This window comes from Heptranchias perlo, chromosome 2 (assembly GCF_035084215.1).
Source record: "Heptranchias perlo isolate sHepPer1 chromosome 2, sHepPer1.hap1, whole genome shotgun sequence".
Classification (NCBI taxonomy): Eukaryota; Metazoa; Chordata; class Chondrichthyes; order Hexanchiformes; family Hexanchidae; genus Heptranchias; species Heptranchias perlo.
Window position 1 is genome coordinate 86,070,391 of NC_090326.1, and position 13,849 is coordinate 86,084,239.

The 13,849-nt window shown below is 42.9% G+C and overlaps 1 protein-coding gene across 1 annotated transcript in view; it reads left to right on the forward strand.

Moving 5' to 3' along the window:
* The window catches only part of dgkb (diacylglycerol kinase, beta), a 635,142-nt gene that overhangs the window by 431,601 nt on the left and 189,692 nt on the right, over positions 1-13,849 (forward strand). The gene's annotated exons all lie outside the window — the stretch shown is intronic.

Here is a 13,849-nt window from a genome sequence, read left to right on the forward strand (position 1 = left end):
TCATATATCTTTATAGTGAAGAGTCTTTCCTCAAAATTAGCTGCAAGCTTGTCAAAGTTCCACTGTTGTCTACTTGCTTAGAACATATTGTCAGAAATATGCCTTTTTGTAAGAGACAAGGGCCCCAGTATACTGATGGTTTTATAGGGTAGCAATGAAATTTGGGACCTAGCTTGGGACTCGCTGGTTTCCACCACATTGAAGTTCCGCCATAAATTCGACTGGAACTGAGGGCGAGAGGAAGATGGGGACCAGTGGAACCCCCCAGAGAAGCAGTGTAAATGATCATTTGTTCAGCTTCTGTGGGGATTCCGCCATGCATCCTCTGGAGTTACGTAGGGAGACTGAGGGAACCCCTGTTCGATTTCAGGGCCTGAGAAATTCATGTTGTTATTCTTGTTCTGCTCATCTAAGAGTCTCCTCAGAGTATGAGTGAAAACTAAAAACGTCTTAGTGATCTTTGAGCACTTGTTCTGCACAAACCGACTGTGGGTGCAGGATCCCACATCTCCTTTCCCTATCGCTTCAGCTGAGTGGGATCCCGTATCTCCATGGTCTCTTTCCTTCTTTTGGGTCAATTGAGAGATTTCTGATGTTTCTGCTCCTTTCGCTTGTCGTTCATGCGTTTAGATTTTCTCCGTGTGAGAGCAGAATGCTTGTTAATTTCAGGCACAGATTGGTTATATTTGATAACTATTGGAGAACACATCCCTTTTATGGAGTTCCGAAAGAAAATGATTCTTCAAAGGACATGCATGCATGTAGAATTCTACAGTGAAACAGAATTTAGTTGTTCCATATGAAAGTGTCTGTAAAGTTCACTTCTTTCACAGGATTGATTCTACCTTTTATTGTTACTGCACGTTAAGTTTATAATATCGGCATATAGGCTGAAAAGATTAAAATATAGATGTATGGCAGCTTGCTGCCATCACACTTATCTTTGCCGACCTTGTACAGTCATTAAACTTCTTCTGGAAAAGGGTCCTAGAGTTGGAAAGTTGCCTCTCACTGCCTGTGCTGCTTCCTTCCGCATGGTTCTAGCTATAGTGTTGGTAGGTCTCTTGCTACCACACCCACAATTGCATTTACTCCCCACTGCCCACCATGCCTAATTGCAGTAAGATTATTTATATCACTCTCTGAGAAGTCTGCTGCTCTCTTTTTATGATGTGGAGATGCCGGTGATGGACTGGGGTTGACAATTGTAAACAATTTTACAACACCAAGTTATAGTCCAGCAATTTTATTTTAAATTCACAAGCTTTCGGAGGCTTCCCCCTTCGTCAGGTGAACGATGTCAGCTCTCTTTTTAGTTCTTGTTGATGGAGTCAATTCTTCACCTTCCTGCCTGCTGGTTCCGCTTTAAGTGCAGTCCAGTTTTAAATGCTGCTGTTGCACCTCAGAACGACTCCTCCTCACCTCCATTGTACCAATTGCAAGCCAGCAATATCCAAATGAGCTGACCCTGCGATCTCTGGCAGAATCAGCATTTGGAACATTGGTCAGGCGGAAATCCAGTTCCACTTTCGGCAGCAGGTTGTGGCAATCGGAATCTCAGGATTTGGATGTCAAACCAATGCCTGTATTGGAAATGCGACTATCTCCTTTTCCTTTGTGAAACCCTATATTCCATCTCTGAGATTTTGGATCCCATTCTCAGTTTTGAGGCAATGTGTAGGTGCAGACAGGATTTAAAAACGATTTGCTCAGAGAATAGACTAAGGATAGAATTCCTATCTAATTTGTAACCATTTTCCTGCCCCCTTTTTCAAGGGCAACATTTTAGATTGACAAAATTAGGAGAGTTAATATGCTCTTATGAATGGGGCAGAACTTGCTCCCGAAATAATGGAGAGCTCAACAGCATTCTCCGTTTTTTATGGCGAATCGAAGGAGCAAGTTGCCGAATTTGCACATGAACTTGCTCCTATTGGTTTGCCGGTGATTTGACAGCTGTGAATTAAAGGGCCATTGCACGCTGCAACCAGGGAAATCATTGAAAAATCGCAAACTTGCTCATCTGCCCAGCTGGAAAGGAAATAATTACGCCACCAAATGGTACGCATGAAAATACCAGGTCGAAACTAAGTATTAAAAGCGCGATAATTCTTTGTGACTGCCAAACAACTAAAACTTAAATTTTAAAAGCATGCAGTCTCATAGAACTCCTTATTTTAATAGTTTTTGGTCATTAAAAAAAATTTAAATTTAAAAATTTTATTTTTACTTTTTCTTTTCTGTCCCTTTAATTTAATTCAATTATTTATTTGGCTTTTTATAAAAAAAACATTTTTTTTTATTTACAATGACTTTCCAGAATACGAACTTGAAATGAATGAAGTCTGCTTGCCTGCTTGTGGGCGTGAATTCTCTTCCTGACAGATTTTTTGGGTGTGTCTTCTATTCTCACAGACATTTCCATGCGAATCAACCTTAGCTGTGCAGAGCCTAGGTTGATTGCGCACAATTATTTAATAGCTCAAAATCATGCAAGTCGACACCACAGAGCCCGTAGTTAGTACATTCGTAAATTTATTTTGCAGGAGCTGCAGCGATCATTGCCACACTGCTCTGTGCAAGTTCTGCCAAAATGAGTCAACATGTGAGGAAATTCCCAGCACCAGATAATATTGTGTATTGTGCACTTGCAAAATATCCATGAACAGGGCCAAAAATAGGTTCTTGGAGGTGCACCAGCACAGAGACACAAATTGACACATATTATCACTTAAAGATCTGTGTCAAAGATTTGAATTCCTTCAAGATTAATTTTTAAATAAGCAAAATTAAGGGAAGACAACAGTTTAGAATTGGCGAAAAGTTATTTCCTTATTGGACAAAGTGAATTGACTTTGATCATATAGACTGCATAAAGTAAAGCTAATGTGTGATCCATGAATGATGGTGAGAGCAAACACTTCACAGGCGGTGACTTTAACAACCACGATGCTGCTCCCTGATACCCAAGCTTAATGGTATCATTACTGATGAAATGAATGCCAGCATCTTCAACTCATTCCCCTTATGTCTGATGCAGCTGTGTTTAATTACCAATGCCGTCAATGTGTTTTGATTTACAGGAGGGGATCTTAAGGTCCTCGTCAGGGATCTTCATTACTTGTTCTAACATAGAATGATCCTAAAATCACTTGTAGTTTTTCCTGTAATTATGTCCTGGCAGCTCTTTGGTGATGAAAGGCACTAACACAAATGGATAGTAATGAATGCAGACTATCTCCAACAATTGCTTCCACAATACTTTCTTTTCTTCACTGGTTTCGTCTTTACTCAATGACAAGTGACAAATTAATCCACTTCTAGGATGGATTAAAACCCAAAGTCAATCCATTAAGAAGATGTGAATTAAAATCCATTGATTAAAATATTGTAATCAGGGCCACTTGTGTGATGCCTGTTCGGAATACAATTTTCTGTCAGTCACCTTACGGTGTCGCAGAAGATGGACACTCTTCAAATGGTTTGAAGAAGTGGTCTTTTATATTGTGTATTTGAAGAAATGTGGTGAAAAAAAAAATTGGATAGGGTCTATTATTGGGTGTGGGTAGTGCGATCCACTATTACCCCGCGCCCAATGGCCCCTGCGCAGGCAGGACGAGACTTTCGTGAGGCCTGAGGACTTACCTAAAAGCAGCGTTCCAAATCAGCATTGACACAAGGATTCAATGCAATTCACATTTTCCACCAGCAGGGGGAGCCCCAAATCACTTAAAGGCAGGCTGTCTCTTAAAAATCTCTTAAAGGTAGCTGATACCTTTTATTTGCTGAAAATAACAGTCTGCTATCTGCACGGAGTCTGAACGGAGATCAGATATTGCACATGCAAAACACAGATGCAGCTCCCGCCCCTATGTTTACAACAGCTTGACACAGCCATACTCACAGAATCATACCTTTCAGCCAATGTCCCAGTCTCTTCCATCAACATCCTTGGATATGTCCTGTCCCACCGGCAGGACAGACCCACCAGAGGTGATGGTACAGTGATATACAGTCAGGAAGGAGTGGTCCTGGGTGTCCTCAACATTGACTCCGGACCCCATGAAATCTCATGGCATCAGGTCAAACATGGGCAAGGAAACCTCCTGCTGATAACCACCTACCGCCCTCCTTCAGCTGATGAATAAGCTCTCATCCATATTGAGCACCACTTGGAGGAAGCACTGAGGGTAGCAAGGGCACAGAATGTACTCTGGGTGGGGGACTTCAGTGTCCATCACCAAGAGTGGCTCGGTAGCACCACTACTGACCAAGCTGGCTGAGTACTGAAGGACATAGCTGCCAGATTGGGCCTGTGGTAGGTGGTGAGTGAACCAACATGAGGGAAAAACCGACTTGACCTCGTCCTCACCAATCTACCTGTCGCAGATGCATCTGTCCATGACAGTATGGGTAGGAGTGACCACCGCACAGTCCTCGTGGAGACAAAGTCCCGTCTTCGCACTGAGGACACCATCCAATGTGTTGTGTGGCACTACCACCGTGCTAAATGGGATAGATTTAGAAAAGATCTAGCAGCTCAAAGCTGGGCACCCATGAGGCGCTGTGGGCCATCAGCAGCAGCAGATTTGTATTCCAGCACAATCTGTAACCTCATGGCCCGGCATATTCCTCACTCTACCATTACCAACAAGCCAGGGGATCAACCCTGGTTCAATGAGGCGTGTAGAAGAGCATGCCAGGAGCAGCACCAGGCGTACCTAAAAATGAGATGCCAACCTGGTGAAGCTACAACACAGGACTACATGCATGCTAGACAGTGCAAGCAACATGCTATAGACAGAGCTAAGCGATTCCACAACCAACGGATCAGATCAAAGCTCTGCAGTCCTGCCACATCCAGGCATGAATGGTGGTGGACAATTAAACAACTAACGGGAGGAGGAGTCTCTGCAAACATCCCCATCCTCAATGATGGCGGAGTCCAGCACGTGAGTGCAAAAGACAAGGCTGAAGCGTTTGCAACCATCTTCAGCCAGAAGTGCCGAGTGGATGATCCATCTCGGCCTCCTCCCGATATCCCCACCATCACAGCAGCCAGTCTTCGGTCAATTCGATTCACTCCATGTGATGTCAAGAAACGGCTGAGTGCACTGGATACAACAAAGGCTATGGGCCCCGACAACATCCCGGCTATAGTGCTGAAGACTTGTACTCCAGAACTAGCCATGCCTCTAGCCAAATTGTTCCAATGCAGCTACAACACTGGCATCTACGCGACAATGTGGAAAATTGCCCAGGTATGTCCTGTCCACAAAAAGCAGGACAAATCCAATCTGGCCAATTACCGCCCCATCAGTCTACTCTCAATCATCAGCAAAGTGATGGAAGGTGTCGTCGACAGTGCTATCAAGCGGCACTTACCAATAACCTGCTCGCCGATGATCAGTTTGGGTTCTGCCAGGACCACTCGGCTCCAGACCTCATTACAGCCTTGGTCCAAACATGGACAAAAGAGCTGAATTCCAGAGGTGAGGTGAGAGTGACTGCCCTTGATATCAAGGCAGCATTTGACTGAGTGTGGCACCAAGGAGCCCTAGTAAAATTGAAGTCAATGGGAATCAGGGGGAAAACTCTCCAGTGGCTGGAGTCATACCTAGCACAAAGGAAAATGATAGTGGTTGTTGGAGGCCAATCAACTCAGCCCCAGGACATTGCTGCAGGAGTTCCTCAAGGCAGTGTCCTAGGCCCAACCATCTTCAGCTGCTTCATCAATGACCTTCCCTCCATCATAAGGTCAGAAATTGGGATGTTCGCTGATGATTGCACAGTGTTCAGTTCCATTCGTATCCCTTCAGCTAATGAAGCAGTCCAAGCCCGCATGCAGCAAGACCTGGACAACATCCAGGTTGGGCTGATGAGTGGCAAGTAACATTCGCGCCAGACAAGTGCCAGGCAATGACCATCTCCAACAAGAGAGAGTCTAACCACCTCCCCTTGACATTCAACAGCATTACCATCGCCGAATCCCCCACCATCAACATCCTGGGCATCACCATTGACCAGAAACTTAACTGGACCGGCCACATAAATACTGTGGCAACAAGAGCAGGTCAGAGGCTGGGTATTCTGCGGCGAGTGACTCACCTCCTGACTCCCCAAAGCCTTTCCACCATCGACAAGACACAAGTCAGGAGTGTGAAGCTCCAACAGCATTCAAGAAGCTCGACACCATTTGGGACAAAACAGCCCACTTGATTGGTACCCCATCCATCACCCTAAACATTCACTCCCTTCACCACAGGCGCACTGTGGCTGCAGTGTGTGCCATCCACAGGATGCACTGCAGCAACTCGCCAAGGCTTCTTCGACAGCACCTCCCAAACCCACGACCTCTACCACCTAGAAGGACAAGGGCAGCAGGCACATGGGAACAACACCACCTATACGTTCCCCTCCAAGTCACACACCATCCCGACTTGGATATATATCGCCGTTCCTTCATCGTCGCTGTGCCAAAATCCTAGAACTTCCTAACAGCACTGTGGGAGAACCTTCACCACGCAGACTGCAGTGGTTCAAGAAGGCGGCTCACCACCACTTTCTCAAGGGCAATTAGGAATGGGCAATAAATGCTGGCCTTGCCAGCGACACCTACAGAAGGACAGAAGGAAGGACATCCTATATCCTCCATGAACATGGGTGCAGTGCAGGAAGAAGTTCAGTGCTTTGACATGAGTGGGCAAGGTGAGTTGGGTCAACTGTCAAGTGGTGTCTCCGACCAACTGCACCATGCACTACACCCCCCATCACCCACCTACCAACAAACTCTTTCCATCAGTACTCAACTCTTCCAATCAGATGTTTCCTCTCACCCTTACACATTACCACTGTTGCAAACCGCCCACCCATAACTCACAGGCCACACACACTGACAGCTATTCAACCATGACAGGCACATCACCCAGACACACGTCCCGCTTTCTTGCAGGAGAAGGTGGGGCATATCAAGTGGCAGTGGCAGTTAGCCCCTCGAGACTGTTCCGCCGTTCGATCACGGTGAACCTGTGACCTAACTCCATATACCCGCCTTAACCCCATATCCCTTAATACCCTTGGTATACAGAAATCTATCAATCTCAGATTTAAAATTAACAATTGAGCTAGCATCAACTGCCGTCTGCAGAAGAGCATTCCAAACGTTTCCCACCCTTTGCTTGTAGAAGCATTTCCTAACTTCACTCCTGCACGTCCTGGCTCTAAATGTCAGGCTATGTCCCCTCGTCCTAGTATTCAAGTATGGGAGACCTCCAAAAATGGTTACAAATGTCTCGGCAGCCAGAAGCAATAATCCAACCACTAACCTGTAAATCCTGCATGGTCCCTTTAAAAAAGCACTGGTGGGGGTCCTCCGCGCACTCTAAGACACGTTCAGATAGTCGGGGTTAAGATTGTGCATTGAGTTGAGCATTAAGTCCCAAAATGGTGTCTATCACTTTAAATCAGCGTTGCACACTGTATCCATTTTCTCCTTACTTTACATGTTTCCGACATTCGGTGATTACGCATGCGGTAACTCCTATACCAAGATGGCATCCGAAACAACGGGCGCTACATGGCCCAATTTAGCGCCCATGGTCTTTTAAATTGTGTATTTGAGGTAGTGGTCTTTTATATTGTGTATTTCAATAAGTTGCCTCATCATAAGTGTCCTTTTAAAAATGAAACCAATCAAAATTAATTTTGATTTACTTTAACTTTCTTGACCCTGAAATTGCACAAGGTTACTGCTGGTCTCCTGTCGTAACTGGCAGAAGACTGGTGGAAACCCCAGAGAAATCCCATGGAATTTCAGGGCCATTGAGCTAGAAATTCGACGACACTGCGGGCGCCAAAGCTAAAGCTTGTCCAACATCCGGTCTTGAATGAGCCGCAGTTTCTTCCAACTAAACATTGGGAAGGCCAAAGCCATTGTCTTCGACCCCTCTCTTGTGCATCCACCCTCCCTTTGCCCCAGCTTTGGTGGCTGTGCCTTCAGATGCCTAGGCCCCATGCTCTAGAATACCATCCCTAAACCCCACCGCCTCTCCTCCAACCTTTCCTTCCTTAAGACCCTCCTTAAAACCCACCTCCTCAACAAAGATTTTCGCCACCCCTCCTAACTTTTTCCTTTGGGTTGGCATCCATTTTTACTTTATCACACCTCTTTGAAGCACTTTGGGATATTCTTCTACGTTAAAGGCACTCTACAAATGCAAGTTGTTGCTGTTATGAATTGGTGACTGTAACTACTTACCTCATTTCAGTTCCCTCATAATGCTGAGTTTGGGAATCATCTTCAAGCACTTTCCCCATTTAAATTAAGTTTCATTGTTTGAATAAAACTATCTAAAATATTTTAAAGTTAATTGTAATTCTTTTTAACTGTTTAATGTTTTAAATAGTTACAGATCGGAGGACACTCTGGCACTAATAGTGTGATATTGTGTTGTAGTACTTTCGTCACAGAGGCCTGCTCCTTGCCTGATGCACACTGCACGTGACTATGCAATGGAGCAATGAACAGTGTGCTGGAAGACTGAGCAAAGCTCTTTAAGGCGAATTTCGCATCTCATATACTAAACGCTGGAAGCATCATAGAAATATTTTATGGAGCTAACCTCACATTACTGGGCGAGATCAAATATATGGGGCACAGGCGCACATGAAGAACACAGAGCGTGTTATCTGCATTATGTTTAAGATGCAACAGCACTCTTTTACTTTGCTAAGCCTTCCCACAAATCAGGCTTCCTGTGATGGTAAAAGAGCAATTTGTGTGTCCAGATACATTTTAAGCTTTTTTTATCGGTCAACTAATATTTTTGACTGACCTACACATGAATTTCAAAGACGAGCAACTACGTTTTGTACGTATTAAGTCTATAACAAAACTCACTGGTTTTCTTTATATCTGTGGAGGCAGCAAAAAAATTGGGGAAATTTCATTTTATTTAATATTTAAATAAGTCCTATAAAATTTTTCCAACCTGCCAAGTGCTTTCAGTTGCTGTCAGTCTTTTAAAAAGAGACATCAATTATTTTCCTATGTGGCCTAAGACTAGTAAAAATAAGCCTGAACATTATTCTTTTGAGATGCAGAAATCTCATAATAAATCTTTAAATATTGGTTTATGACTGATAGCTGTGAAGATGTTCCATTGCAGTCATCATGTTTTATGAAATAAAGGAGCTGCAAACTGTAGCTTCAAATGATCTGTGAAGACAACAGCTGCTGATGTTCACAGCATGACTTTAACTTTGTACTTTGTAAGTTGATGTGGCATTGCTAACTATAAAACTGGGCCAGTCCTTGTGGTCCTTTTAGTGACCTGTAAATGTTTGCAAGAATCCCAGGGGAGGGGGTGGTGGAGAAAATGAGTTACTCTTTAATTAGATGGCTATTTGAATACTGCAAATTTCTATTTTGAAAAACAAATGACTTCCAGGTTAAAAGTTAGCAAAAACGAAAATTACAAAAAGCTACTTAAGAAATGAAACCAGGAGTAGGCCATACGGCCCCTCGAGCCCGCTCCGCAATTCAATTAGAGCATGGCTGATCTTCAACCTCAACTCTACTTTCCCATCTAATCCTTAATTCCTTGATTCCCTTAGATTCCAAAAATCTATCGATCTCAGCCTTGAATATACTCAATGACCAAGCATCCACAGCCCTCTGGGATAAAGAATTCCAAAGATTCACAACCCTCTGAGTGAAGAAATTCCTCCTCATCTCAGTCTTAAATGGCCGACCCCTTATCCTGAGACTATGACCCCTAGTTCTAGACTCTCCAGCCAGAGGAAACATCCTCACAGCATCTACCCTCTTAGAATCTTTTATTTCAATCAGATCACCTCTCATTATTCTAAACTCCAGAGAGTATAGGTCCATTCTACTCAATCTCTCCTCATAGGACAACCCTCTCACCCCAGGAATCAATCTGGGCTGTATCCCCAGTCCTGTGTGCCGAGAGAGATGAGCAAGTGGCGCAGAGGGAGCATGGACTGCTCAATTCCCCACTCTTTTATTTTTACTGAGCCGAAGTGCCTGTGCTCATTTCCTGCATAAGGCCTCATTAAGACCCTAGATTTAATGCAAAAATATTTAAGTGACTAGCAAGCATAATTGCCCAGTATTTGTGCTGTTTACACTTTTACTTTATGTGCCCATTTGGAATGGGAGTGAAAGAGGCCTAATGGGTGCAGGAGCTTTTAAATTACATGTGAAGGATTTGTTGTAATGTTTACAGTATCTTATTATTAACCATGAAATATTGTATGAGGCATTTTATTAAAATAAATAACATAAAAATACAAAAATGGTCACCAATTTTTTCAATATCTTATTAGTGCAGAATGTATTGTTAGATGTTCTATTCATATTTCTGAATTTTTTAATAATATTCTTTTTGACAAAAAATTGGTGACCATTTTTGTATTTTTATGTTACTTATTTTAATAAAACGCCTCATACAATATTTCATGGTTGAGATAGTACCAGGTGAAAGAAGACATGTCAGGGAGATCAGCAGGCCCCAAACCATTCTACAGACTTTTGCACATCTATTTGCCAATGGCCCAGGATAACTGCCTCAGCTTGCTGCAGGTCAGCAGGTCAGAGGTTTGTCATCTGCAGCAAGCTTCCTACTAACACTGCAATAGGAGGTACCGTAAGGGTCAAAAAGATGAATAATGCATTGAAAGGCATGACCAGCCATGATCTTATTGAATGGCGGAGCAGGCTCGAGGGGCCGCATGGCCTACTCATGTTCCTATTTCTTATGTTCTTATGACCACTGAATATCATGACGCATACACCCAATATTACCACATTGGTGCATTTTCCAAACTGTAGGGGCCACTAATTGATGCCATGTGTCCAACCCAAAGTCCTTGGAAAACAAGAGTATGGCAAGGCTTTCATTGTACATTGCATCTTGACTCTAAGCCCTGCTGAGGTATAGGTATGCATGCGAATCAATGAAAGAGTTATAAGGTTGTATGAAAGCTTGTGCAATAAATGTGAAACAGGTTGATAGGCTACGCATGTGGCATCTACCTGGTACATGATAGTCTCACCATGCCCGTTTCCTTCAGATAAGCCAACTATTTCCACATCTGTTTTCAGGTACCACAAACACTGTGCACAGCATTAAGTTTAGCTGCCACCTCCTGTCATGAATGATGCAACACAATGTCCACTTTGCTCGCCATCAAACATGATGTGGGGAGGAGGGGGCAGCACCACTCTGCTATTTGCTCACAGATTCTTCCTCCACATTGTATGGTCTGTCCTTTTGACCTTGCCTGCCAGTTTTTCCACTCCATAAATCCTTGAAGGCTGACCATTTTTGAGCCTTGTAAAAGGCTACAGTATTTTTTTGTCCTATATGAAGCCACTTATCTTTACGTCAATACATCCCTTACACGACTGCTGCTCTGGATCAGCAAGCCTCTCTTCTTCATGTTCCCTGCTGAATTTAGCAAGGTTATCTCTTCACTCTACCAGTATCAATGTGCTCAGGCACACTAAAATCTCGGGCCCATTTTCTTCTGGATTGTGGAATTGGACCTTTGCACTCTTGAGCAAAGGTCTAATTCCACAAGGGCAGATTTTCTTCTTTTGCACTCAGGTGTAAATCATCACCTGGATGAAGCCCATAAAGGAAAACTGGGCAGGAACGATCAGGTCCCTGTAGCAGACCCCCTCTATTTTCCGTCCATTAGTTTGTATGGACAGAATATCAAGTCGTGCGATCCTCCTCGCTTGATTTCCCTCTATGTTCTTTGCCCAAGCAATTATTTATGCCCAACCACAAAAGAACAAAATCTGCCCCCGTAAAAGCGAGGTTCAAGAAATGAAGATGCAAGGACCTGCAATTTCATTGAGGATGGGTAAAACACTATAGTTGGCATACTTTACTTATGTCCACTACCGAAGATTTAAAAAGTCGAGGGGTTGATACCCTAGTCATGCGCTCCCTGACAGCACTGCTTCTTGCTGACAGCACCCAGTCAGGGAATCAGCACCCATTGTTTTGGAGATGGAAATTTTAACCAAAACATGGAAATGGTCTTTAAATGTGCAATTTGCTTATGCATTTCACTAATAATTGGTCAAAAGCATTTAAAAAAATGTTGAGCAGATAGGCTGGTGGGGCTTGGCTCCATGATTTACCACAGGATTACCATCTCAGCCAGGTTGGTGGTCAGTAAAGGCAGTGAAGATACAAATAGAAAACAGACATATCTCTATCACTGAAGAGAGGGGAAATAAATCGGAGAGTATGTCATTGTTCTCTCAGTGTCTGCTAATTGGTTGCAGAGTGGCTTTGGTGGAAGTTGACTTCTTGCCTAAGGAATGGTTTGTGATGTATGGGGAGCAACAACAGCAACAATAACTTGCATTTCAAAGTATTCTTCAAGTACAGAGCAATGTCTCAGAGCATTTTACAAGGCAGTAGACCCACAGAGGTAGCAAGAAAAGGAAAGGATCTTATGTGATCTTTTGAGGGCAGGAAGGGAGATGGCAAGGTGGAGATGCTGGAAGAGTGAGTTCCAGATGGAGGGATCATGGTAGCTAAATCGTAGGATTTAAAGCTGCAGATCTTAAAGTCAATTTATTTGGTCAGAAGGAGTCAGTGGAGCTTGGTCAAGATTGGAGTGTGGTCCATGGTGCAGATAAGAAGTTTACTTTGAAATGTGGGGGAGAGGAATGATTTGTCAAAAATATTGAATACTGCTATTTCCTGATTATTTTTAATCTTATTTTATGTGTCCTATTCACAAAATAACACCTTATTAAAATGCATGTGAAGTATGCATGGCTAATACTATTTGAAATGATGAACAAATATGATTGAGACTTCAATGGCAGCAGCATCTGCCTTCTCTAAATCTGCTGTTAATTTCAGAATAATAATCCACCGCCTTTTTATACACCTCACTTAGGGTGGATAACTGGTTTTTAAAGTGTTTTGTTTGGAAGCAGCTACCCTGTCTTCAACACTGTACTTAGACAGATTAGTTACTGTTTTTTCCTAAATAAAATGCACATGGAAACACTTTCTGACATTCTGTTCTGTTTTCATACTAGTGTGCAGGTAATGTTTTGTTTATGAATAACTTTTCAGGTGACACGATTATAAGTGAGATACTTCAAGCAGCTTTGCCCCTTGCCATGTAATCCTGAAATATAATATAGTACGGACAGAGGATATATCATTGTCAGCATTGTGATATGATGGGTATCTCAATAAGCGACACTGGCCAGATAACCAAGAGGCTACAGCCAGCCTTATGATTGGAGATAACTATCACATAACATTGCTGATAAAGTGTCTCACATGAGACTACTTACAAAAATTAATGGATTGGAAATAATAGAAAATGTTGCAGCATGAATAAAAAGTAATTTGGCAAAAAGAAAACACAGGGTTAAGGTTAATGGATGTTGCTTGGATTGGAGAAGGGTTGGAAGTGATGTACACCAGTGGTCAGAGCTGGGTCCACTTTTGTTTTCAATAAAACATGATTTGGACTTGCTCATAGGGAGCATGATATCAAAGTTTGATGATGATACAAAGTAGGAGGTTTGCTACACAGTGAGCAGGATTGTAAAATATTTCAGGAGGATATAGATTTGCAGAACATGCTTTCAGATGGAAGATGTAATTTAATGCAGAGAAAGTGTGCGATAATGGATTTTGGGTGGAAAACAAGGAATGGGTTTATAAACTCAATAGAAAGACATTGAAGGCTGTGGAAGAGCAGAGACACTGAGGGAGTTCAAATGTATAATTCTCTGGAAGTTTGAATGTAAGTGGATAATAATCATAAAAAGACTAAG